The sequence below is a fragment of the Amia ocellicauda genome, unplaced genomic scaffold (assembly GCF_036373705.1).
Source record: "Amia ocellicauda isolate fAmiCal2 unplaced genomic scaffold, fAmiCal2.hap1 HAP1_SCAFFOLD_26, whole genome shotgun sequence".
Lineage (NCBI taxonomy): Eukaryota > Metazoa > Chordata > Actinopteri > Amiiformes > Amiidae > Amia > Amia ocellicauda.
The window spans coordinates 556,325-580,737 of NW_027102823.1; the positions used below are offsets into that span (position 1 = coordinate 556,325).

Genomic DNA, 24,413 nt, shown 5'->3' on the forward strand with positions numbered 1-24,413 from the left:
AATAATCGGGCTCAAAATAGCCCCGGCGTTTCTCCTGCAGTTCTTCGTTCTTTCCACTGCTAGCGCTGCCTTTGTGAAGGCAGATGGTGCTTGTGAGAAGTCAACAGCGTGTCCACCGAAAAGGGTGTCTGACTCCTGGTTTTGGATCCGGATGGGTTGATAACAGACCGAAACGGTTACAATATGATACTGCTTAGATTAACTGTGGATATGTATTGTGATCGTGCTCGGCTCAGGTGTGCGTTCAGTCTGCACACAAAACATTTCGGTCGCGAAACGTCTAATCAAATCGAATAAAACGGCGGGGATAGCATGTTTGATCCGTGTGCTATTGTTTTTCAACAATTGTAATGCCCTTTGTAACGTTTAACCACTTCGTTAAATACAGCTTGTTATAGGATATTGTGAACTGAACCTATTTTGCTGTGAATTTATATTTACTGCGAATAGTTTATTGTGTCTGGTCTTGGTCTGTCTGCACTAAATAAATCATTTGTATCAAGGGATTATTTAGTTTGTCTGTGTACTTTTTTACCTAACCACTAAAGGCCACTCCTTGCACTTCACACATTTGCCCTTTTAATTACTCCCTTACTGACATACTTTAACATGCAATGTGCGTGTGATAATAGTTTTAGCAGCCTGTTGCCATTCAGGTGAGACAATACCTAGTAAATCCTTTTTTTTTTTTTCATGTTGGTGCGCCGCGAAGGTTTTTGGTCTCAGCAAAGTGTGCCGTGGCATTACAACGCTTGGGAACCACTGGCTTGGCTTGTTGGGCATCCAGGTATGCACTGAGATTACGATCGGCACGATGATTGTCGTTCTCAGGAGAATTGTGTTTCTTTGCTGATCACGTTCTCTATCGCTTTTTACACAGTTCTTACAAGTGGCACATTGGGGATGAGGAGCAGAGCATGCTGACACGCATAGCTGTGGACTTCTGCATGGCATGGGGCCACAGGTCATTCCAAGTATTTCAAGACGCCTGCAAATGTGTGGACACGTTGTGTTGGCCCAACGCTCACAGATTGTGCCAAGTCAAGTAGAGATGCATGTTGTGCTGTTCTAAAGTGACACGTCGTCAACGGCAAAAACATCTCTCAGAGTTCCTGGCTTGACTTGCCTCTGGAAGACAACACTTGCCCAGGCTGGATATTTGCCAAAAGAAGCAAAGAGGACTAGACAACTTGCCTAGACGCAACTGCATATTTTATTGTCACCTGGAAGGCCATCCAGGCTTTTCACCATCATGGCCCTTGGTCAACAAGGCGCCCGAACAGGGACTCAAACCCTGGACCCTCATATTAAAAGTCTGATGCTCTACCGGCTGAGCTACCCGGGCTTCAGTGAAGTGCTTCACAATGTGTTGGCTTCATGATTGTTCCAGACCGCTTTCTGGCCGGTTTAGAAAACTGGGCTCAGGGTGACAAGGGTCACATGCATATGAGATGTTTGGGCAATGCGAGTTCTCCACAACAAATCCGAATTTCCGGGGTTTTCTCCTTGTCCACATGCAATTCCAATGGCTTGACATTTGGGAGCTCGTCCAAAACCGATGTCAAACCATAATCACGCCTTCCTTCGAGCCGGAATTGAACCAGCGACCTAAGGATGCACGCTGCCTGAAACCTACAGTCCTCCGCTCTACCAACTGAGCTATCCAAGGTTAGCTTCTCACCATCATCGCCTGGCAGTCTCAGTGGCAGTGCAAAGCCAAGAAGCACCGTGGCTTGGCTCAGTGGTTTTCAATCCGTGTGCCGTGAGGACTACCCAATTGTGTCGTGAGATTTTTATTCCCTGAAAAATATTATGTCATTTTGTTTGGTCAACTTCATAAATCTTGTATCAAATCAAACTTATTCAAATGTGTGAAAATATTACATTTATACATCACCTGTAGAAAGCGTTTCATAACTGAAATGTTGTGTTTGCCGGACTGAACGCACACCTACACTGAGTTGCAGTGCTATCAGTTGTATCGTAAGGTACACTTATAAATTTCAATTTAAGAAGTGAATTTATAGTATCACCTTATCACGAATCCTGGAATCTTGTAGAACTCAATTTCTGTAATAATTGGACACAGACACCAATTCCAAAGATATAAATTGTTAAATTTATTCAAAAACAAAGACTAAATGTAGCACTACACTAATTATACAAAGGGAAAAGCTAATTAAAATTCAACTCTAGATCAACAAATCAAAGACAAATCACTTCCGTGACCAAATCAAAGACCATGGGATCGCATATGATAACACACAAATCGTTAAACAAAAAAGGTTATAAACACATTAACTACAATACCGGTTAGTAAGACGAAGGTGAGTCTCTCGTTAGTATTGTTAGTCAGACATTAAATAACTACGCAGGTTAGTATTTATGTCAGGTAACTTCTCGTTATATATATATATCAGTCTCATTTACGTTTAGGTGCCGAGAAAGATCCTATCATTACTTGTTACCACAATTTCCCTTAACTGATTATTATTCAATGATCAAGGATAGGCAGGGCCACCAATAATCTAACGTCTATTGACTTGTGTCAATTTCAGACTAAACAGTTAAACAGGAATGAGAAGATATTTCTCGGGGTTGACAGATTTTATTTCTAAAATTATCAACAAAACAGTTTAATGTAACACACATTTATATTTAAGAAAACTAAATGATATTACACATTCTAGAGTTATGAATCACAGAATAACATTTCTAATTGATTTCTCAAATGTCATGAATCATGAACTCCAAACTGTTAAACTTATCTGAACTTCGTCGCAGAGAGGCCTCTCTGTCTTCGGGCTCAGATCACAGCACACGGCACATGGTCCGTGTGGTTTGGAACAAAGGCAGTGCGGTTCGGCTTTGTCCAAGAACTTCCACTCAGTCGATGCACCTGGAAGTTGGGGTTTCGCGAAATTAGAGTCTTTTCCAAACAGATTTTCCACTGGTTTGAAGGCTCCAAGGTTGTGCACAAAATCTTCTTTGTAAGCAGGGTTCCACCGTAGTTACTTGAAGACAAAGTCTTTGAGGAAAGCAGGGCCCTGTTTGTTCCAAGGGTCAAGTTTCTTAAGACTCAAATAGCTATTTAAATGACTGAACACTTTCATATACATTCGACTTACTCAATTGTCCAGCTGTAAAACTCAACTGATCAGGTGGGCACAGGCGGACATGCACAGTCTGTAAAGTTCTTTCTTTAATAAAGTCCTTTAATAGAATTCTTCGTACGGCTCAATCTCCTTCTCCCAGTTTAACTCTTCTGTTGCCGGCAAAGACTTGGTTGGTTTCTGGTTCCGGTTCGGGCAACAGAGCTACAGCTTGAGCTGTGGCAGCGAGTTACTGGTTCAGGTGAGAGAGAAAGAGAGAGAGAGAGAGAGAGACTGTGCACTGTTCCTTATAGTCTGTCAGATCAATAGGTGATTGGTTCTTGAGTTCTTGAGATTGGATTTCGGTTTCAGCCCCCAGTGTCCTAATGGAGGGGGGCTTGATTTATGACTGATGTCAATCCATGCCATCTTTTGGAAATGCCGGTTGGCCCGGGTTCGTAGCTCTATGTCGGGATTTCGGCTCTCGTCCACTTCAAAGAGTTTTTATCACCTACAGGCCCCTTTCTCCAGACATCTCATAGCAGGATTCAACCTATTTGGCCTCTTCTCGGTGCCATCCTCCCCAAAACTGTCACTTTGATGCAAACCAGTTCCAAGCTGATGAGCAAAGGAAATCTGATAACTTTGGGGGTGGAGAGGTCTTCTTTAGATCAGTGCTTCAGCTCAGAGCCCAAATGCTCTTATCAAAATAAACCCAACATAACGCTACACAGTGGAACTGCAAGGCAATTGATTAAAGGGACAGATGGTGAATTCCTTTTTATCTTTACACTGTTGTTGGATGTCTCCTGTTCCTCTAAGTCTCATTTGGCTTTGGTTTCCCCCCTCTGTGTTGAATAATCGGACTCTAAATAGCCCCGGCGTTTCTCCTGCAGTTCTTCGTTCTTTCCACTGCTAGCGCTGCCTTTGTGAAGGCAGATGGTGCTTGTGAGAAGTCAACAGCGTGTCCACCGAAAAGGGTGTCTGACTCCTGGTATTGGATCCGGATGGGTTGATAACAGACCGAAACGGTTACAATATGATACTGCTTAGATTAACTGTGGATATGTATTGTGATCGTGCTCGGCTCAGGTGTGCGTTCAGTCTGCACACAAAACATTTCGGTCGCGAAACGTCTAATCAAATCGAATAAAACGGCGGGGATAGCATATTTTATCCGTGTGCTATTGTTTTTCAACAATTGTAATGCCCTTTGTAACGTTTAACCACTTCGTTAAATACAGCTCGTTATAGGATATTGTGAACTGAACCTATTTTGCTGTGAATTTATATTTACTGCGAATAGTTTATTGTGTCTGGTCTTGGTCTGTCTGCACTAAATAAATGATTTATATCAAGGGATTATTTAGTTTGTCTGTGTACTTTTTTACCTAACCACTAAAGGCCACTCCTTGCACTTCACACATTTGCCCTTTTAATTACTCCCTTACTGACATACTTTAAAATGCAATGTGCGTGTGATAATAGTTTTAGCAGCCTGTTGCCATTCAGGTGAGACAATACCTAGTAAATCCTTTTTTTTTTTTTTCATGTTGGTGCGCCGCGAAGGTTTTTGGTCTCTGTCGCTTTTTACACAGTTCTTACAAGTGGCACATTGGGGATGAGGAGCAGAGCATGCTGACACGCATAGCTGTGGACTTCTGCATGGCATGGGGCCACAGGTCATTCCAAGTATTTCAAGACGCCTGCAAATGTGTGGACACGTTGTGTTGGCCCAACGCTCACAGATTGTGCCAAGTCAAGTAGAGATGCATGTTGTGCTGTTCTAAAGTGACACGTCGTCAACGGCAAAAACATCTCTCAGAGTTCCTGGCTTGACTTGCCTCTGGAAGACAACACTTGCCCAGGCTGGATATTTGCCAAAAGAAGCAAAGAGGACTAGACAACTTGCCTAGACGCAACTGCATATTTTATTGTCACCTGGAAGGCCATCCAGGCTTTTCACCATCATGGCCCTTGGTCAACAAGGCGCCCGAACAGGGACTCGAACCCTGGACCCTCAGATTAAAAGTCTGATGCTCTACCGGCTGAGCTACCCGGGCTTCAGTGAAGTGCTTCACAATGTATTGGCTTCATGATTGTTCCAGACCGCTTTCTGGCCGGTTTAGAAAACTGGGCTCAGGGTGACAAGGGTCACATGCATATGAGATGTTTGGGCAATGCGAGTTCTCCACAACAAATCCGAATTTCCGGGGTTTTCTCCTTGTCCTCATGCAATTCCAATGGCTTGACATTTGGGAGCTCGTCCAAAACCGATGTCAAACCATAATCACGCCTTCCTTCGAGCCGGAATTGAACCAGCGACCTAAGGATGCACGCTGCCTGAAACCTACAGTCCTCCGCTCTACCAACTGAGCTATCCAAGGTTAGCTTCTCACCGTCTTCGCCTGGCAGTCTCAGTGGCAGTGCAAAGCCAAGAAGCACCGTGGCTTGGCTCAGTGGTTTTCAACCCGTGTGCCGTGAGGACTACCCAATTGTGTCGTGAGATTTTTATCCCCTGAAAAATATTATGTCATTTTGTTTGGTCAACTTCATAAATCTTGTATCAAATCAAACTTATTCAAATGTGTGAAAATATTACATTTATACATCACCTGTAGAAAGCGTTTCATAACTGAAATGTTGTGTTTGCCGGACTGAACGCACACCTACACTGAGTTGCAGTGCTATCAGTTGTATCGTAAGGTACACTTATAAATTTCAATTTAAGAAGTGAATTTATAGTATCACCTTATCACGAATCCTGGAATCTTGTAGAACTCAATTTCTGTAATAATTGGACACAGACACCAATTCCAAAGATATAAATTGTTAAATTTATTCAAAAACAAAGACTAAATGTAGCACTACACTAATTATACAAAAGGGAAAAGCTAATTAAAATTCAACTCTAGATCAACAAATCAAAGACAAATCACTTCCGTGACCAAATCAAAGACCATGGGATCGCATATGATAACACACAAATCGTTTAACAAAAAAGGTTATAAACACATTAACTACAATACCGGTTAGTAAGACGAAGGTGAGTCTCTCGTTAGTATTGTTAGTCAGACATTAAATAACTACGCAGGTTAGTATTTATGTCAGGTAACTTCTCGTTATATATATATATCAGTCTCATTTACGTTTAGGTGCCGAGAAAGATCCTATCATTACTTGTTACCACAATTTCCCTTAACTGATTATTATTTAATGATCAAGTATAGGCAGGGCCACCAATAAACTAACGTCTATTGACTTGTGTCAATTTCAGACTAAACAGTTAAACAGGAATGAGAAGATATTTCTCGGAGTTGACAGATTTTATTTCTAAAATTATCAACAAAACAGTTTAATGTAACACACATTTATATTTAAGAAAACTAAATGATATTACACATTCTAGAGTTATGAATCACAGAATAACATTTCTAATTGATTTCTCAAATGTCATGAATCATGAACTCCAAACTGTTAAACTTATCTGAACTTCGTCACAGAGAGGCCTCTCTGTCTTCGGGCTCAGATCACAGCACACGGCACATGGTCCGTGTGGTTTGGAACAAAGGCAGTGCGGTTCGGCTTTGTCCAAGAACTTCCACTCAGTCGATGCACCTGGATTTTGGGGTTTCGCGAAATTAGAGTCTTTTCCAAACAGATTTTCCACTGGTTTGAAGGCTCCAAGGTTGTGCACAAAATCTTCTTTGTAAGCAGGGTTCCACCGTAGTTACTTGAAGACAAAGTCTTTGAGGAAAGCAGGGCCCTGTTTGTTCCAAGGGTCAAGTTTCTTAAGACTCAAATAGCTATTTAAATGACTGAACACTTTCATATACATTCGACTTACTCAATTGTCCAGCTGTAAAACTCCACTGATCAGGTGGGCACAGGCGGACATGCACAGTCTGTAAAGTTCTTTCTTTAATAAAGTCCTTAAATAGAATTCTTCGTACGGCTCAATCTCCTTCTCCCAGTTTAACTCTTCTGTTGCCGGCAAAGACTTGGTTGGTTTCTGGTTCCGGTTCGGGCAACAGAGCTACAGCTTGAGCTGTGGCAGCGAGTTACTGGTTCAGGTGAGAGAGAAAGAGAGAGAGAGAGAGAGAGAGACTGTGCACTGTTCCTTATAGTCTGTCAGATCAATAGGTGATTGGTTCTTGAGTTCTTGAGATTGAATTTCGGTTTCAGCCCCCAGTGTCCTAATGGAGGGGGGCTTGATTTATGACTGATGTCAATCCATGCCATCTTTTGGAAATGCCGGTTGGCCCGGGTTCGTAGCTCTATGTCGGGATTTCGGCTCTCGTCCACTTCAAAGAGTTTTTATCACCTACAGGCCCCTTTCTCCAGACATCTCATAGCAGGATTCAACCTATTTGGCCTCTTCTCGGTGCCATCCTCCCCAAAACTGTCACTTTGATGCAAACCAGTTCCAAGCTGATGAGCAAAGGAAATCTGATAACTTTGGGGGTGGAGAGGTCTTCTTTAGATCAGTGCTTCAGCTCAGAGCCCAAATGCTCTTATCAAAATAAACCCAACATAACGCTACACAGTGAAACTGCAAGGCAATTGATTAAAGGGACAGATGGTGAATTCCTTTTTATCTTTACACTGTTGTTGGATGTCTCCTGTTCCTCTAAGTCTCATTTGGCTTTGGTTTCCCCCCTCTGTGTTGAATAATCGGACTCTAAATAGCCCCGGCGTTTCTCCTGCAGTTCTTCGTTCTTTCCACTGCTAGCGCTGCCTTTGTGAAGGCAGATGGTGCTTGTGAGAAGTCAACAGCGTGTCCACCGAAAAGGGTGTCTGACTCCTGGTATTGGATCCGGATGGGTTGATAACAGACCGAAACGGTTACAATATGATACTGCTTAGATTAACTGTGGATATGTATTGTGATCGTGCTCGGCTCAGGTGTGCGTTCAGTCTGCACACAAAACATTTCGGTCGCGAAACGTCTAATCAAATCGAATAAAACGGCGGGGATAGCATATTTTATCCGTGTGCTATTGTTTTTCAACAATTGTAATGCCCTTTGTAACGTTTAACCACTTCGTTAAATACAGCTCGTTATAGGATATTGTGAACTGAACCTATTTTGCTGTGAATTTATATTTACTGCGAATAGTTTATTGTGTCTGGTCTTGGTCTGTCTGCACTAAATAAATGATTTATATCAAGGGATTATTTAGTTTGTCTGTGTACTTTTTTACCTAACCACTAAAGGCCACTCCTTGCACTTCACACATTTGCCCTTTTAATTACTCCCTTACTGACATACTTTAAAATGCAATGTGCGTGTGATAATAGTTTTAGCAGCCTGTTGCCATTCAGGTGAGACAATACCTAGTAAATCCTTTTTTTTTTTTTTCATGTTGGTGCGCCGCGAAGGTTTTTGGTCTCTGTCGCTTTTTACACAGTTCTTACAAGTGGCACATTGGGGATGAGGAGCAGAGCATGCTGACACGCATAGCTGTGGACTTCTGCATGGCATGGGGCCACAGGTCATTCCAAGTATTTCAAGACGCCTGCAAATGTGTGGACACGTTGTGTTGGCCCAACGCTCACAGATTGTGCCAAGTCAAGTAGAGATGCATGTTGTGCTGTTCTAAAGTGACACGTCGTCAACGGCAAAAACATCTCTCAGAGTTCCTGGCTTGACTTGCCTCTGGAAGACAACACTTGCCCAGGCTGGATATTTGCCAAAAGAAGCAAAGAGGACTAGACAACTTGCCTAGACGCAACTGCATATTTTATTGTCACCTGGAAGGCCATCCAGGCTTTTCACCATCATGGCCCTTGGTCAACAAGGCGCCCGAACAGGGACTCAAACCCTGGACCCTCAGATTAAAAGTCTGATGCTCTACCGGCTGAGCTACCCGGGCTTCAGTGAAGTGCTTCACAATGTGTTGGCTTCATGATTGTTCCAGACCGCTTTCTGGCCGGTTTAGAAAACTGGGCTCAGGGTGACAAGGGTCACATGCATATGAGATGTTTGGGCAATGCGAGTTCTCCACAACAAATCCGAATTTCCGGGGTTTTCTCCTTGTCCTCATGCAATTCCAATGGCTTGACATTTGGGAGCTCGTCCAAAACCGATGTCAAACCATAATCACGCCTTCCTTCGAGCCGGAATTGAACCAGCGACCTAAGGATGCACGCTGCCTGAAACCTACAGTCCTCCGCTCTACCAACTGAGCTATCCAAGGTTAGCTTCTCACCGTCTTCGCCTGGCAGTCTCAGTGGCAGTGCAAAGCCAAGAAGCACCGTGGCTCGGCTCAGTGGTTTTCAATCCGTGTGCCGTGAGGACTACCCAATTGTGTCGTGAGATTTTTATTCCCTGAAAAATATTATGTCATTTTGTTTGGTCAACTTCATAAATCTTGTATCAAATCAAACTTATTCAAATGTGTGAAAATATTACATTTATACATCACCTGTAGAAAGCGTTTCATAACTGAAATGTTGTGTTTGCCGGACTGAACGCACACCTACACTGAGTTGCAGTGCTATCAGTTGTATCGTAAGGTACACTTATAAATTTCAATTTAAGAAGTGAATTTATAGTATCACCTTATCACGAATCCTGGAATCTTGTAGAACTCAATTTCTGTAATAATTGGACACAGACACCAATTCCAAAGATATAAATTGTTAAATTTATTCAAAAACAAAGACTAAATGTAGCACTACACTAATTATACAAAGGGAAAAGCTAATTAAAATTCAACTCTAGATCAACAAATCAAAGACAAATCACTTCCGTGACCAAATCAAAGACCATGGGATCGCATATGATAACACACAAATCGTTAAACAAAAAAGGTTATAAACACATTAACTACAATACCGGTTAGTAAGACGAAGGTGAGTCTCTCGTTAGTATTGTTAGTCAGACATTAAATAACTACGCAGGTTAGTATTTATGTCAGGTAACTTCTCGTTATATATATATATCAGTCTCATTTACGTTTAGGTGCCGAGAAAGATCCTATCATTACTTGTTACCACAATTTCCCTTAACTGATTATTATTCAATGATCAAGGATAGGCAGGGCCACCAATAATCTAACGTCTATTGACTTGTGTCAATTTCAGACTAAACAGTTAAACAGGAATGAGAAGATATTTCTCGGGGTTGACAGATTTTATTTCTAAAATTATCAACAAAACAGTTTAATGTAACACACATTTATATTTAAGAAAACTAAATGATATTACACATTCTAGAGTTATGAATCACAGAATAACATTTCTAATTGATTTCTCAAATGTCATGAATCATGAACTCCAAACTGTTAAACTTATCTGAACTTCGTCGCAGAGAGGCCTCTCTGTCTTCGGGCTCAGATCACAGCACACGGCACATGGTCCGTGTGGTTTGGAACAAAGGCAGTGCGGTTCGGCTTTGTCCAAGAACTTCCACTCAGTCGATGCACCTGGATTTTGGGGTTTCGCGAAATTAGAGTCTTTTCCAAACAGATTTTCCACTGGTTTGAAGGCTCCAAGGTTGTGCACAAAATCTTCTTTGTAAGCAGGGTTCCACCGTAGTTACTTGAAGACAAAGTCTTTGAGGAAAGCAGGGCCCTGTTTGTTCCAAGGGTCAAGTTTCTTAAGACTCAAATAGCTATTTAAATGACTGAACACTTTCATATACATTCGACTTACTCAATTGTCCAGCTGTAAAACTCAACTGATCAGGTGGGCACAGGCGGACATGCACAGTCTGTAAAGTTCTTTCTTTAATAAAGTCCTTTAATAGAATTCTTCGTACGGCTCAATCTCCTTCTCCCAGTTTAACTCTTCTGTTGCCAGCAAAGACTTGGTTGGTTTCTGGTTCCGGTTCGGGCAACAGAGCTACAGCTTGAGCTGTGGCAGCGAGTTACTGGTTCAGGTGAGAGAGAAAGAGAGAGAGAGAGAGAGAGACTGTGCACTGTTCCTTATAGTCTGTCAGATCAATAGGTGATTGGTTCTTGAGTTCTTGAGATTGGATTTCGGTTTCAGCCCCCAGTGTCCTAATGGAGGGGGGCTTGATTTATGACTGATGTCAATCCATGCCATCTTTTGGAAATGCCGGTTGGCCCGGGTTCGTAGCTCTATGTCGGGATTTCGGCTCTCGTCCACTTCAAAGAGTTTTTATCACCTACAGGCCCCTTTCTCCAGACATCTCATAGCAGGATTCAACCTATTTGGCCTCTTCTCGGTGCCATCCTCCCCAAAACTGTCACTTTGATGCAAACCAGTTCCAAGCTGATGAGCAAAGGAAATCTGATAACTTTGGGGGTGGAGAGGTCTTCTTTAGATCAGTGCTTCAGCTCAGAGCCCAAATGCTCTTATCAAAATAAACCCAACATAACGCTACACAGTGGAACTGCAAGGCAATTGATTAAAGGGACAGATGGTGAATTCCTTTTTATCTTTACACTGTTGTTGGATGTCTCCTGTTCCTCTAAGTCTCATTTGGCTTTGGTTTCCCCCCTCTGTGTTGAATAATCGGACTCTAAATAGCCCCGGCGTTTCTCCTGCAGTTCTTCGTTCTTTCCACTGCTAGCGCTGCCTTTGTGAAGGCAGATGGTGCTTGTGAGAAGTCAACAGCGTGTCCACCGAAAAGGGTGTCTGACTCCTGGTATTGGATCCGGATGGGTTGATAACAGACCGAAACGGTTACAATATGATACTGCTTAGATTAACTGTGGATATGTATTTTGATCGTGCTCGGCTCAGGTGTGCGTTCAGTCTGCACACAAAACATTTCGGTCGCGAAACGTCTAATCAAATCGAATAAAACGGCGGGGATAGCATATTTTATCCGTGTGCTATTGTTTTTCAACAATTGTAATGCCCTTTGTAACGTTTAACCACTTCGTTAAATACAGCTCGTTTTGGATATTGTGAACTGAACCTATTTTGCTGTGAATTTATATTTACTGCGAATAGTTTATTGTGTCTGGTCTTGGTCTGTCTGCACTAAATACATGATTTATATCAAGGGATTATTTAGTTTGTCTGTGTACTTTTTTACCTAACCACTAAAGGCCACTCCTTGCACTTCACACATTTGCCCTTTTAATTACTCCCTTACTGACATACTTTAAAATGCAATGTGCGTGTGATAATAGTTTTAGCAGCCTGTTGCCATTCAGGTGAGACAATACCTAGTAAATCCTTTTTTTTTTTTTTCATGTTGGTGCGCCGCGAAGGTTTTTGGTCTCTGTCGCTTTTTACACAGTTCTTACAAGTGGCACATTGGGGATGAGGAGCAGAGCATGCTGACACGCATAGCTGTGGACTTCTGCATGGCATGGGGCCACAGGTCATTCCAAGTATTTCAAGACGCCTGCAAATGTGTGGACACGTTGTGTTGGCCCAACGCTCACAGATTGTGCCAAGTCAAGTAGAGATGCATGTTGTGCTGTTCTAAAGTGACACGTCGTCAACGGCAAAAACATCTCTCAGAGTTCCTGGCTTGACTTGCCTCTGGAAGACAACACTTGCCCAGGCTGGATATTTGCCAAAAGAAGCAAAGAGGACTAGACAACTTGCCTAGACGCAACTGCATATTTTATTGTCACCTGGAAGGCCATCCAGGCTTTTCACCATCATGGCCCTTGGTCAACAAGGCGCCCGAACAGGGACTCAAACCCTGGACCCTCAGATTAAAAGTCTGATGCTCTACCGGCTGAGCTACCGGGGCTTCAGTGAAGTGCTTCACAATGTGTTGGCTTCATGATTGTTCCAGACCGTTTTCTGGCCGGTTTAGAAAACTGGGCTCAGGGTGACAAGGGTCACATGCATATGAGATGTTTGGGCAATGCGAGTTCTCCACAACAAATCCGAATTTCCGGGGTTTTCTCCTTGTCCTCATGTAAATCCAATGGCTTGACATTTGGGAGCTCGTCCAAAACCGTTGTCAAACCATAATCACGCCTTCCTTCGAGCCGGAATTGAACCAGCGACCTAAGGATGCCCGCTGCCTGAAACCTACAGTCCTCCGCTCTACCAACTGAGCTATCGAAGGTAAGCTTCTCACTGTCTTCGCCTGGCAGTCTCAGTGGCAGTGCAAAGCCAAGAAGCACCGTGGCTTGGCTCAGTGGTTTTCAACCCGTGTGCCGTGAGGACTACCCAATTGTGTCGTGAGATTTTTATTCCCTGAAAAATATTATGTCATTTTGTTTGGTCAACTTCATAAATCTTGTATCAAATCAAACTTATTCAAATGTGTGAAAATATTACATTTATACATCACCTGTAGAAAGCGTTTCATAACTGAAATGTTGTGTTTGCCGGACTGAACGCACACCTACACTGAGTTGCAGTGCTATCAGTTGTATCGTAAGGTACACTTATAAATTTCAATTTAAGAAGTGAATTTATAGTATCACCTTATCACGAATCCTGGAATCTTGTAGAACTCAATTTCTGTAATAATTGGACACAGACACCAATTCCAAAGATATAAATTGTTAAATTTATTCAAAAACAAAGACTAAATGTAGCACTACACTAATTATACAAAAGGGAAAAGCTAATTAAAATTCAACTCTAGATCAACAAATTAAAGACAAATCACTTCCGTGACCAAATCAAAGACCATGGGATCGCATATGATAACACACAAATCGTTAAACAAAAAAGGTTATAAACACATTAACTACAATACCGGTTAGTAAGACGAAGGTGAGTCTCTCGTTAGTATTGTTAGTCAGACATTAAATAACTACGCAGGTTAGTATTTATGTCAGGTAACTTCTCGTTATATATATATATCAGTCTCATTTACGTTTAGGTGCCGAGAAAGATCCTATCATTACTTGTTACCACAATTTCCCTTAACTGATTATTATTCAATGATCAAGGATAGGCAGGGCCACCAATAATCTAACGTCTATTGACTTGTGTCAATTTCAGACTAAACAGTTAAACAGGAATGAGAAGATATTTCTCGTGGTTGACAGATTTTATTTCTAAAATTATCAACAAAACAGTTTAATGTAACACACATTTATATTTAAGAAAACTAAATGATATTACACATTCTAGAGTTATGAATCACAGAATAACATTTCTAATTGATTTCTCAAATGTCATGAATCATGAACTCCAAACTGTTAAACTTATCTGAACTTCGTCGCAGAGAGGCCTCTCTGTCTTCGGGCTCAGATCACAGCACACGGCACATGGTCCGTGTGGTTTGGAACAAAGGCAGTGCGGTTCGGCTTTGTCCAAGAACTTCCACTCAGTCGATGCACCTGGATTTTGGGGTTTCGCGAAATTAGAGTCTTTTCCAAACAGATTTTCCACTGGTTTGAAGGCTCCAAGGTTGTGCATAAAATCTTCTTTGTAAGCAGGGTTCCACCGTAGTTACTTGAAGACAAAGTCTTTGAGGAAAGCAGGGCCCTGTTTGTTCCAAGGGTCAAGTTTCTTAAGACTCAAATAGCTATTTAAATGACTGAACACTTTCATATATATTCGACTTACTCAATTGTCCAGCTGTAAAACTCCACTGATCAGGTGGGCACAGGCGGACATGCACAGTCTGTAAAGTTCTTTCTTTAATAAAGTCCTTTAATAGAATTCTTCGTACGGCTCAATCTCCTTCTCCCAGTTTAACTCTTCTGTTGCCGGCAAAGACTTGGTTGGTTTCTGGTTCCGGTTCGGGCAACAGAGCTACAGCTTGAGCTGTGGCAGCGAGTTACTGGTTCAGGTGAGAGAGAAAGAGAGAGAGAGAGAGAGAGAGACTGTGCACTGTTCCTTATAGTCTGTCAGATCAATAGGTGATTGGTTCTTCAGTTCTTGGGATTGGATTTCGGTTTCAGCACCCAGTGTCCTAATGGAGGGGGGCTTGATTTATGACTGATGACTATCCATGCCATCTTTTGGAAATGCCGGTTGGCCCGGGTTCGTAGCTCTATGTCGGGATTTCGGCTCTCGTCCACTTCAAAGAGATTTTATCACCTACAGGCCCCTTTCTCCAGACATCTCATTGCAGGATTCAACCTATTTGGCCTCTTCTCAGTGCCATCCTCCCCAAAACTGTCACTTTGATGCAAACCAGTTCCAAGCTGATGAGCAAAGGAAATCTGATAACTTTGGGGGTGGAGAGGTCTTCTTTAGATCAGTGCTTCAGCTCAGAGCCCAAATGCTCTTATCAAAATACACCCAACATAACGCTACACAGTGGAACTGCAAGGCAATTGATTAAAGGGACAGATGGTGAATTCCTTTTTATCTTTACACTGTTGTTGGATGTCTCCTGTTACTCTAAGTCTCATTTGGCTTTGGTTTCCCCCCTCTGTGTTGAATAATCGGGCTCTAAATAGCCCCGGCGTTTCTCCTGCAGTTCTTCATTCTTTCCACTGCTAGCGCTGCCTTTGTGAAGGCAGATGGTGCTTGTGAGAAGTCAACAGCGTGTCCACCGAAAAGGGTGTCTGACTCCTGGTTTTGGATCCGGATGGGTTGATAACAGACCGAAACGGTTACAATATGATACTGCTTAGATTAACTGTGGATATGTATTGTGATCGTGCTCGGCTCAGGTGTGCGTTCAGTCTGCACACAAAACATTTCGGTCGCGAAACGTCTAATCAAATCGAATAAAACGGCGGGGATAGCATGTTTGATCCGTGTGCTATTGTTTTTCAACAATTGTAATGCCCTTTGTAACGTTTAACCACTTCGTTAAATACAGCTTGTTATAGGATATTGTGAACTGAACCTATTTTGCTGTGAATTTATATTTACTGCGAATAGTTTATTGTGTCTGGTCTTGGTCTGTCTGCACTAAATAAATGATTTGTATCAAGGGATTATTTAGTTTGTCTGTGTACTTTTTTACCTAACCACTAAAGGCCACTCCTTGCACTTCACACATTTGCCCTTTTAATTACTCCCTTACTGACATACTTTAACATGCAATGTGCGTGTGATAATAGTTTTAGCAGCCTGTTGCCATTCAGGTGAGACAATACCTAGTAAATCCTTTTTTTTTTTTTCATGTTGGTGCGCCGCGAAGGTTTTTGGTCTCAGCAAAGTGTGCCGTGGCATTACAACGCTTGGGAACCACTGGCTTGGCTTGTTGGGCATCCAGGTATGCACTGAGATTACGATCGGCACGATGATTGTCGTTCTCAGGAGAATTGTGTTTCTTTGCTGATCACGTTCTCTGTCGCTTTTTACACAGTTCTTACAAGTGGCACATTGGGGATGAGGAGCAGAGCATGCTGACACGCATAGCTGTGGACTTCTGCATGGCATGGGGCCACAGGTCATTCCAAGTATTTCAAGACGCCTGCAAATGTGTGGACACGTTGTGTTGGTCCAACCCTCACAGATTGTGCCAAGTCAAGTAGAGATGCATGTTGTGCTGTTCTAAAGTGACACGTCGTCAACGGCAAAAACATCTCTCAGAGTTCCTGGCTTGACTTGCCTCTGGAAGACAACACTTGCCCAGGCTGGATATTTGCCGAAAGAAGCAAAGAGGACTAGACAACTTGCCTAGACACAACTGCATATTTCATTGTCACCTGGAAGGCCATCCAGGCTTTTCACCATCATGGCCCTTGGTCAACAAGGCGCCCGAACAGGGACTCGAACCCTGGAACCTCAGATTAAAAGTCTGATGCTCTACCGGCTGAGCTACCCGGGCTTCAGTGAAGTGCTTCACAATGTGTTGGCTTCATGATTGTTCCAGACCGCTTTCTGGCCGGTTTAGAAAACTGGGCTCAGGGTGACAAAGGTCACATGCATATGAGATGTTTGGGCAATGCGAGTTCTCCACAACAAATCCGAATTTCCGGGGTTTTCTCCTTGTCCTCATGCAATTCCAATGGCTTGACATTTGGGAGCTCGTCCAAAACCGATGTCAAACCATAATGACGCCTTCCTTCGAGCCGGAATTGAACCAGCGACCTAAGGATGCCTGCTGCCTGAAACCTACAGTCCTCCACTCTACCAACTGAGCTATCGAAGGTAAGCTTCTCACTGTCTTCGCCTGGCAGTCTCAGTGGCAGTGCAAAGCCAAGAAGCACCGTGGCTTGGCTCAGTGGTTTTCAACCCGTGTGCCGTGAGGACTACCCAATTGTGTCGTGAGATTTTTATCCCCTGAAAAATATTATGTCATTTTGTTTGGTCAACTTCATAAATCTTGTATCAAATCAAACTTATTCAAATGTGTGAAAATATTACATTTATACATCACCTGTAGAAAGCGTTTCATAACTGAAATGTTGTGTTTGCCGGACTGAACGCACACCTACACTGAGTTGCAGTACTATCAATTGTATCGTAAGGTACACTTATAAATTTCAATTTAAGAAGTGAATTTATAGTATCACCTTATCACGAATCCTGGAATCTTGTAGAACTCAATTTCTGTAATAATTGGACACAGACACCAATTCCAAAGATATAAATTGTTAAATTTATTCAAAAACAAAGACTAAATGTAGCACTACACTAATTATACAAAAGGGAAAAGCTAATTAAAATTCAACTCTAGATCAACAAATCAAAGACAAATCACTTCCGTGACCAAATCAAAGACCATGGGATCGCATATGATAACACACAAATCGTTAAACAAATAAGGTTATAAACACATTAACTACAATACCGGTTAGTAAGACGAAGGTGAGTCTCTCGTTAGTATTGTTAGTCAGACATTAAATAACTACGCAGTTTAGTATTTATGTCAGGTAACTTCTCGTTATATATATATATATATCAGTCTCATTTACGTTTAGGTGCCGAGAAAGATCCTATCATTACTTGTTACCACAATTTCCCTTAACTGATTATTATTCAATGATCAAGGATAGGCAGGGCCACCAATAATCTAACGTCTATTGACTTGTGTCAATTTCAGACTAAACAGTTAAACAGGAATGAGAAGATATTTCTCGGGGTTGACAGATTTTATTTCTAAAATTATCAACAAAACAGTTTAATGTAACACACATTTATATTTAAGAAAACTAAATGATATTACACATTCTAGAGTTATGAATCACAGAATAACATTTCTAATTGATTTCTCAAATGTCATGAATCATGAACTCCAAACTGTTAAACTTATCTGAACTTCGTCGCAGAGAGGCCTCTCTGTCTTCGGGCTCAGATCACAGCACACGGCACATGGTCCGTGTGGTTTGGAACAAAGGCAGTGCGGTTCGGCTTTGTCCAAGAACTTCCACTCAGTCGATGCACCTGGATTTTGGGGTTTCGCGAAATTAGAGTCTTTTCCAAACAGATTTTCCACTGGTTTGAAGGCTCCAAGGTTGTGCACAAAATCTTCTTTGTAAGCAGGGTTCCACCGTAGTTACTTGAAGACAAAGTCTTTGAGGAAAGCAGGGCCCTGTTTGTTCCAAGGGTCAAGTTTCTTAAGACTCAAATAGCTATTTAAATGACTGAACACTTTCATATACATTCGACTTACTCAATTGTCCAGCTGTAAAACTCCACTGATCAGGTGGGCACAGGCGGACATGCACAGTCTGTAAAGTTCTTTCTTTAATAAAGTCCTTGAATAGAATTCTTCGTACGGCTCAATCTCCTTCTCCCAGTTTAACTCTTCTGTTGCCGGCAAAGACTTGGTTGGTTTCTGGTTCCGGTTCGGGCAACAGAGCTACAGCTTGAGCTGTGGCAGCGAGTTACTGGTTCAGGTGAGAGAGAAAGAGAGAGAGAGAGAGAGAGAGAGAGACTGTGCACTGTTCCTTATAGTCTGTCAGATCAATAGGTGATTGGTTCTTGAGTTCTTGAGATTGGATTTCGGTTTCAGCCCCCAGTGTCCTAATGGAGGGGGGCTTGATTTATGACTGATGTCAATCCATGCCATCTTTTGGAAATGCCGGTTGGCCCGGGTTCGTAGCTCTATGTCGGGATTTCGGCTCTCGTCCACTTCAAAGAGTTTTTATCACCTACAGGCCCCTTTCTCCAGACATCTCATAGCAGGATTCAACCTATTTGGCCTCTTCTCGGTGCCATCCTCCCCAAAACTGTCACTTTGATGCAAACCAGTTCCAAGCTGATGAGCAAAGGAAATCTGATAACTTTGGGGGTGGAGAGGTCTTCTTTAGATCAGTGCTTCAGCTCAGAGCCCAAATGCTCTTATCAAAATAAACCCAACATAACGCTACACAGTGAAACTGCAAGGCAATTGATTAAAGGGACAGATGGTGAATTCCTTTTTATCTTTACACTGTTGTTGGATGTCTCCTGTTCCTCTAAGTCTCATTTGGCTTTGGTTTCCCCCCTCTGTGTTGAATAATCGGACTCTAAATAGCCCCGGCGTTTCTCCTGCAGTTCTTCGTTCTTTCCACTGCTAGCGCTGCCTTTGTGAAGGCAGATGGTGCTTGTGAGAAGTCAACAGCGTGTCCACCGAAAAGGGTGTCTGACTCCTGGTATTGGATCCGGATGGGTTGATAACAGACCGAAACGGTTACAATATGATACTGCTTAGATTAACTGTGGATATGTATTGTGATCGTGCTCGGCTCAGGTGTGTGTTCAGTCTGCACACAAAACATTTTGGTCGCGAAACGTCTAATCAAATCGAATAAAACGGCGGGGATAGCATATTTTATCCGTGTGCTATTGTTTTTCAACAATTGTAATGCCCTTTGTAACGTTTAACCACTTCGTTAAATACAGCTCGTTATAGGATATTGTGAACTGAACCTATTTTGCTGTGAATTTATATTTACTGCGAATAGTTTATTGTGTCTGGTCTTGGTCTGTCTGCACTAAATAAATGATTTATATCAAGGGATTATTTAGTTTGTCTGTGTACTTTTTTACCTAACCACTAAAGGCCACTCCTTGCACTTCACACATTTGCCCTTTTAATTACTCCCTTACTGACATACTTTAAAATGCAATGTGCGTGTGATAATAGTTTTAGCAGCCTGTTGCCATTCAGGTGAGACAATACCTAGTAAATCCTTTTTTTTTTTTTTCATGTTGGTGCGCCGCGAAGGTTTTTGGTCTCTGTCGCTTTTTACACAGTTCTTACAAGTGGCACATTGGGGATGAGGAGCAGAGCATGCTGACACGCATAGCTGTGGACTTCTGCATGGCATGGGGCCACAGGTCATTCCAAGTATTTCAAGACGCCTGCAAATGTGTGGACACGTTGTGTTGGCCCAACCCTCACAGATTGTGCCAAGTCAAGTAGAGATGCATGTTGTGCTGTTCTAAAGTGACACGTCGTCAACGGCAAAAACATCTCTCAGAGTTCCTGGCTTGACTTGCCTCTGGAAGACAACACTTGCCCAGGCTGGATATTTGCCAAAAGAAGCAAAGAGGACTAGACAACTTGCCTAGACGCAACTGCATATTTTATTGTCACCTGGAAGGCCATCCAGGCTTTTCACCATCATGGCCCTTGGTCAACAAGGCGCACGAACAGGGACTCAAACCCTGGACCCTCAGATTAAAAGTCTGATGCGCTACCGGCTGAGCTACCCGGGCTTCAGTGAAGTGCTTCACAATGTGTTGGCTTCATGATTGATCCAGACCGCATTCTGGCCGGTTTAGAAAACCGGGCTCAGGGTGACAAGGGTCACATGCATATGAGATGTTTGGGCAATGCGAGTTCTCCACAACAAATCCGAATTTCCGGGGTTTTCTCCTTGTCCTCATGCAATTCCAATGGCTTGACATTTGGGAGCTCGTCCAAAACCGATGTCAAACCATAATCACGCCTTCCTTTGAGCTGGAATTGAACCAGCGTCCTAAGGATGCCCGCTGCCTGAAACCTACAGTCCTCCGCTCTACCAACTGAGCTATCGAAGGTAAGCTTCTCACCGTCTTCGCCTGGCAGTCTCAGTGGCAGTGCAAAGCCAAGAAGCACCGTGGCTTGGCTCAGTGGTTTTCAACCCGTGTGCCGTGAGGACTACCCAATTGTGTCGTGAGATTTTTATCCCCTGAAAAATATTATGTCATTTTGTTTGGTCAACTTCATAAATCTTGTATCAAATCAAACTTATTCAAATGTGTGAAAATATTACATTTATACATCACCTGTAGAAAGCGTTTCATAACTGAAATGTTGTGTTTGCCGGACTGAACGCACACCTACACTGAGTTGCAGTGCTATCAGTTGTATCGTAAGGTACACTTATAAATTTCAATTTAAGAAGTGAATTTATAGTATCACCTTATCACGAATCCTGGAATCTTGTAGAACTCAATTTCTGTAATAATTGGACACAGACACCAATTCCAAAGATATAAATTGTTAAATTTATTCAAAAACAAAGACTAAATGTAGCACTACACTAATTATACAAAAGGGAAAAGCTAATTAAAATTCAACTCTAGATCAACAAATCAAAGACAAATCACTTCCGTGACCAAATCAAAGACCATGGGATCGCATATGATAACACACAAATCGTTAAACAAAAAAGGTTATAAACACATTAACTACAATACCGGTTAGTAAGACGAAGGTGAGTCTCTCGTTAGTATTGTTAGTCAGACATTAAATAACTACGCAGTTTAGTATTTATGTCAGGTAACTTCTCGTTATATATATATATCAGTCTCATTTACGTTTAGGTGCCGAGAAAGATCCTATCATTACTTGTTACCACAATTTCCCTTAACTGATTATTATTCAATGATCAAGGATAGGCAGGGCCACCAATAATCTAACGTCTATTGACTTGTGTCAATTTCAGACTAAACAGTTAAACAGGAATGAGAAGATATTTCTCGGGGTTGACAGATTTTATTTCTAAAATTATCAACAAAACAGTTTAATGTAACACACATTTATATTTAAGAAAACTAAATGATATTACACATTCTAGAGTTATGAATCACAGAATAACATTTCTAATTGATTTCTCAAATGTCATGAATCATGAACTCCAAACTGTTAAACTTATCTGAACTTCGTCGCAGAGAGGCCTCTCTGTCTTCGGGCTCAGATCACAGCACACGGCACATGGTCCGTGTGGTTTGGAACAAAGGCAGTGCGGTTCGGCTTTGTCCAAGAACTTCCACTCAGTCGATGCACCTGGATTTTGGGGTTTCGCGAAATTAGAGTCTTTTCCAAACAGATTTTCCACTGGTTTGAAGGCTCCAAGGTTGTGCACAAAATCTTCTTTGTAAGCAGGGTTCCACCGTAGTTACTTGAAGACAAAGTCTTTGAGGATAGCAGGGCCCTGTTTGTTCCAAGGGTCAAGTTTCTTAAGACTCAAATAGCTATTTAAATGACTGAACACTTTCATATACATTCGACTTACTCAATTGTCCAGCTGTAAAACTCCACTGATCAGGTGGGCACAGGCGTACATGCACAGTCTGTAAAGTTCTTTCTTTAATAAAGTCCTTTAATAGAATTCTTCGTACGGCTCAATCTCCTTCTCCCAGTTTAACTCTTCTGTTGCCGGCAAAGACTTGGTTGGTTTCTGGTTCCGGTTCGGGCAACAGAGCTACAGCTTGAGCTGTGGCAGCGAGTTACTGGTTCAGGTGAGAGAGAAAGAGAGAGAGAGAGAGAGAGAGACTGTGCACTGTTCCTTATAGTCTGTCAGATCAATAGGTGATTGGTTCTTGAGTTCTTGAGATTGGATTTCGGTTTCAGCCCCCAGTGTCCTAATGGAGGGGGGCTTGATTTATGACTGATGTCAATCCATGCCATCTTTTGGAAATGCCGGTTGGCCCGGGTTCGTAGCTCTATGTCGGGATTTCGGCTCTCGTCCACTTCAAAGAGATTTTATCACCTACAGGCCCCTTTCTCCGGACATCTCATTGCAGGATTCAACTCGGATACAGAACGGACAACACACCGGATACCAGGACTTGGAAGACTTTCAACGGAATTACAAGGGTAGGAATTGGACTTATTTACTCTTGCTTTTAAACCCAAAACCGGAAAAAAGTCATCCTACCCATGTACGATATATTGATGCATTTTGTATGACTTTTCTTTTATCTGTATTACTCCTGTATATTTTTGTTTTAAAAGACTGTTTTATGCTCTGTTTTTAGGATATTTTAAGCACATCATACTGAGGTTTCTTAAAGAACAACAATAGCAGAGCCTTTGTTTTTACTAGCTGGAGCAATTTGTTAATGCTAACTACAACATTATTTTTTCCTTTTTTTAAAAACCATTAATAAATAAATTGTCATACTATATAGTATTGTATCCTATCTACAAACACTATGGACAGAACACAAATGGTTAAACATTTCTACAAAATTATACAGATTAGTCATCACCTAACAATAACAAATAGTGCTATTTATCAAGACAAATTACCAATAGCCTTCCAAAGACAAACTAAAATACTAGGACAGTACATCAAACCTGCTATCCCTACATTTGATACTTTAGAACTACTGACAGCTAACGCAATTAATTGGATGCACACAAATTTACAGATATTGCAAGTACATTATGAAAATGCATTAAACACATTACTAGAAGACATTCTACAATACAAAGGAACGAACTGGAAAGATAAACTGCACCAAGCTATGACATGGGCAAAACGAAATTATGGAAATAGATTAAAGCCAGAAATTCTACATAAAACCAAGCACCGAATTGAAATCCTCCTAACTAATCAAACACAAATCGCATCAACAAACGGATTAATAGACACACAGAATGTTAATTCACAACTATGTAATCAGTTTGCTTCTTTAGCCACACTAGAACCCAACCTATCTACACAGAGACCCAAAACTGCTAGATTCTACAGTAATGTGGTAGTTTCGGATTCACAAGGCATTCACTCGTCCCCTATAGAAGAAACTCCTATCCCTACAAGACTATCATATTCTAGTCCCTTGCTCCCACACAATATACCCAAACCAAGACCAACCATAATATCAACCCCAATAGAAGAAAACCCCAGCCTCCCTAGACTACCATATACTAACCCCTTACCTCCCCGAACCATAGCCAAACCTAGACAAACCACAATACCAGCCCAGATACACCACTCTACAACAAATATGATTCCACTGGACAGCCCCATAATAGACACAAGTAATATTGACGCAGATCAGGATAATACTGATGGAACAGATTCACAATTCGAAAACAATGATAGCCTCAATACAACACCACCTCATGAAAATACACGATATACGGTTCATAGACACCCAAACACAGAGAGAAAACTAACAGATTGGCATTTAACTACAACAAAACCGATAGTAATCATAGGGGATTCCAATTTGGATACCATAGGGCAACATAATAATTCACATATACAAATCGATAGCTACCCAGGAGCCAAATTTATACATGCTTCCAGTATTCTAGAACGCACAGCCCTCAATAAGGAAGTACAACATCTAATCCTTTCATTT

General features: G+C 41.9%; 12 non-coding genes across 12 annotated transcripts; all 12 read right to left on the reverse strand.

The window, feature by feature from the left end:
* Positions 1–1,272: 1,272 nt before the first annotated feature.
* Positions 1,273–1,345, reverse strand: trnak-uuu (transfer RNA lysine (anticodon UUU)). The gene has a single exon. It is a non-coding gene; the product is annotated as a tRNA-Lys (tRNA).
* Positions 1,346–1,580: 235 nt separating this feature from the next.
* Positions 1,581–1,669, reverse strand: trnay-gua (transfer RNA tyrosine (anticodon GUA)). Its single transcript is given in 2 exon segments — positions 1,581–1,616; positions 1,633–1,669. It is a non-coding gene; the product is annotated as a tRNA-Tyr (tRNA).
* Positions 1,670–5,082: 3,413 nt separating this feature from the next.
* Positions 5,083–5,155, reverse strand: trnak-uuu (transfer RNA lysine (anticodon UUU)). Its single transcript has one exon. It is a non-coding gene; the product is annotated as a tRNA-Lys (tRNA).
* A 235-nt stretch (positions 5,156–5,390) lies between these two features.
* Positions 5,391–5,479, reverse strand: trnay-gua (transfer RNA tyrosine (anticodon GUA)). Its single transcript is given in 2 exon segments — positions 5,391–5,426; positions 5,443–5,479. It is a non-coding gene; the product is annotated as a tRNA-Tyr (tRNA).
* A 3,416-nt stretch (positions 5,480–8,895) lies between these two features.
* Positions 8,896–8,968, reverse strand: trnak-uuu (transfer RNA lysine (anticodon UUU)). Its single transcript has one exon. It is a non-coding gene; the product is annotated as a tRNA-Lys (tRNA).
* Positions 8,969–9,203: 235 nt separating this feature from the next.
* trnay-gua (transfer RNA tyrosine (anticodon GUA)) lies at positions 9,204–9,292 on the reverse strand. The gene is given in 2 exon segments: positions 9,204–9,239; positions 9,256–9,292. It is a non-coding gene; the product is annotated as a tRNA-Tyr (tRNA).
* A 3,412-nt stretch (positions 9,293–12,704) lies between these two features.
* trnak-uuu (transfer RNA lysine (anticodon UUU)) lies at positions 12,705–12,777 on the reverse strand. The gene has a single exon. It is a non-coding gene; the product is annotated as a tRNA-Lys (tRNA).
* A 235-nt stretch (positions 12,778–13,012) lies between these two features.
* On the reverse strand, positions 13,013–13,101 carry trnay-gua (transfer RNA tyrosine (anticodon GUA)). Its single transcript is given in 2 exon segments — positions 13,013–13,048; positions 13,065–13,101. It is a non-coding gene; the product is annotated as a tRNA-Tyr (tRNA).
* A 3,554-nt stretch (positions 13,102–16,655) lies between these two features.
* trnak-uuu (transfer RNA lysine (anticodon UUU)) lies at positions 16,656–16,728 on the reverse strand. Its single transcript has one exon. It is a non-coding gene; the product is annotated as a tRNA-Lys (tRNA).
* A 235-nt stretch (positions 16,729–16,963) lies between these two features.
* Positions 16,964–17,052, reverse strand: trnay-gua (transfer RNA tyrosine (anticodon GUA)). Its single transcript is given in 2 exon segments — positions 16,964–16,999; positions 17,016–17,052. It is a non-coding gene; the product is annotated as a tRNA-Tyr (tRNA).
* A 3,424-nt stretch (positions 17,053–20,476) lies between these two features.
* On the reverse strand, positions 20,477–20,549 carry trnak-uuu (transfer RNA lysine (anticodon UUU)). Its single transcript has one exon. It is a non-coding gene; the product is annotated as a tRNA-Lys (tRNA).
* Positions 20,550–20,784: 235 nt separating this feature from the next.
* trnay-gua (transfer RNA tyrosine (anticodon GUA)) lies at positions 20,785–20,873 on the reverse strand. The gene is given in 2 exon segments: positions 20,785–20,820; positions 20,837–20,873. It is a non-coding gene; the product is annotated as a tRNA-Tyr (tRNA).
* Positions 20,874–24,413: the final 3,540 nt, after the last annotated feature.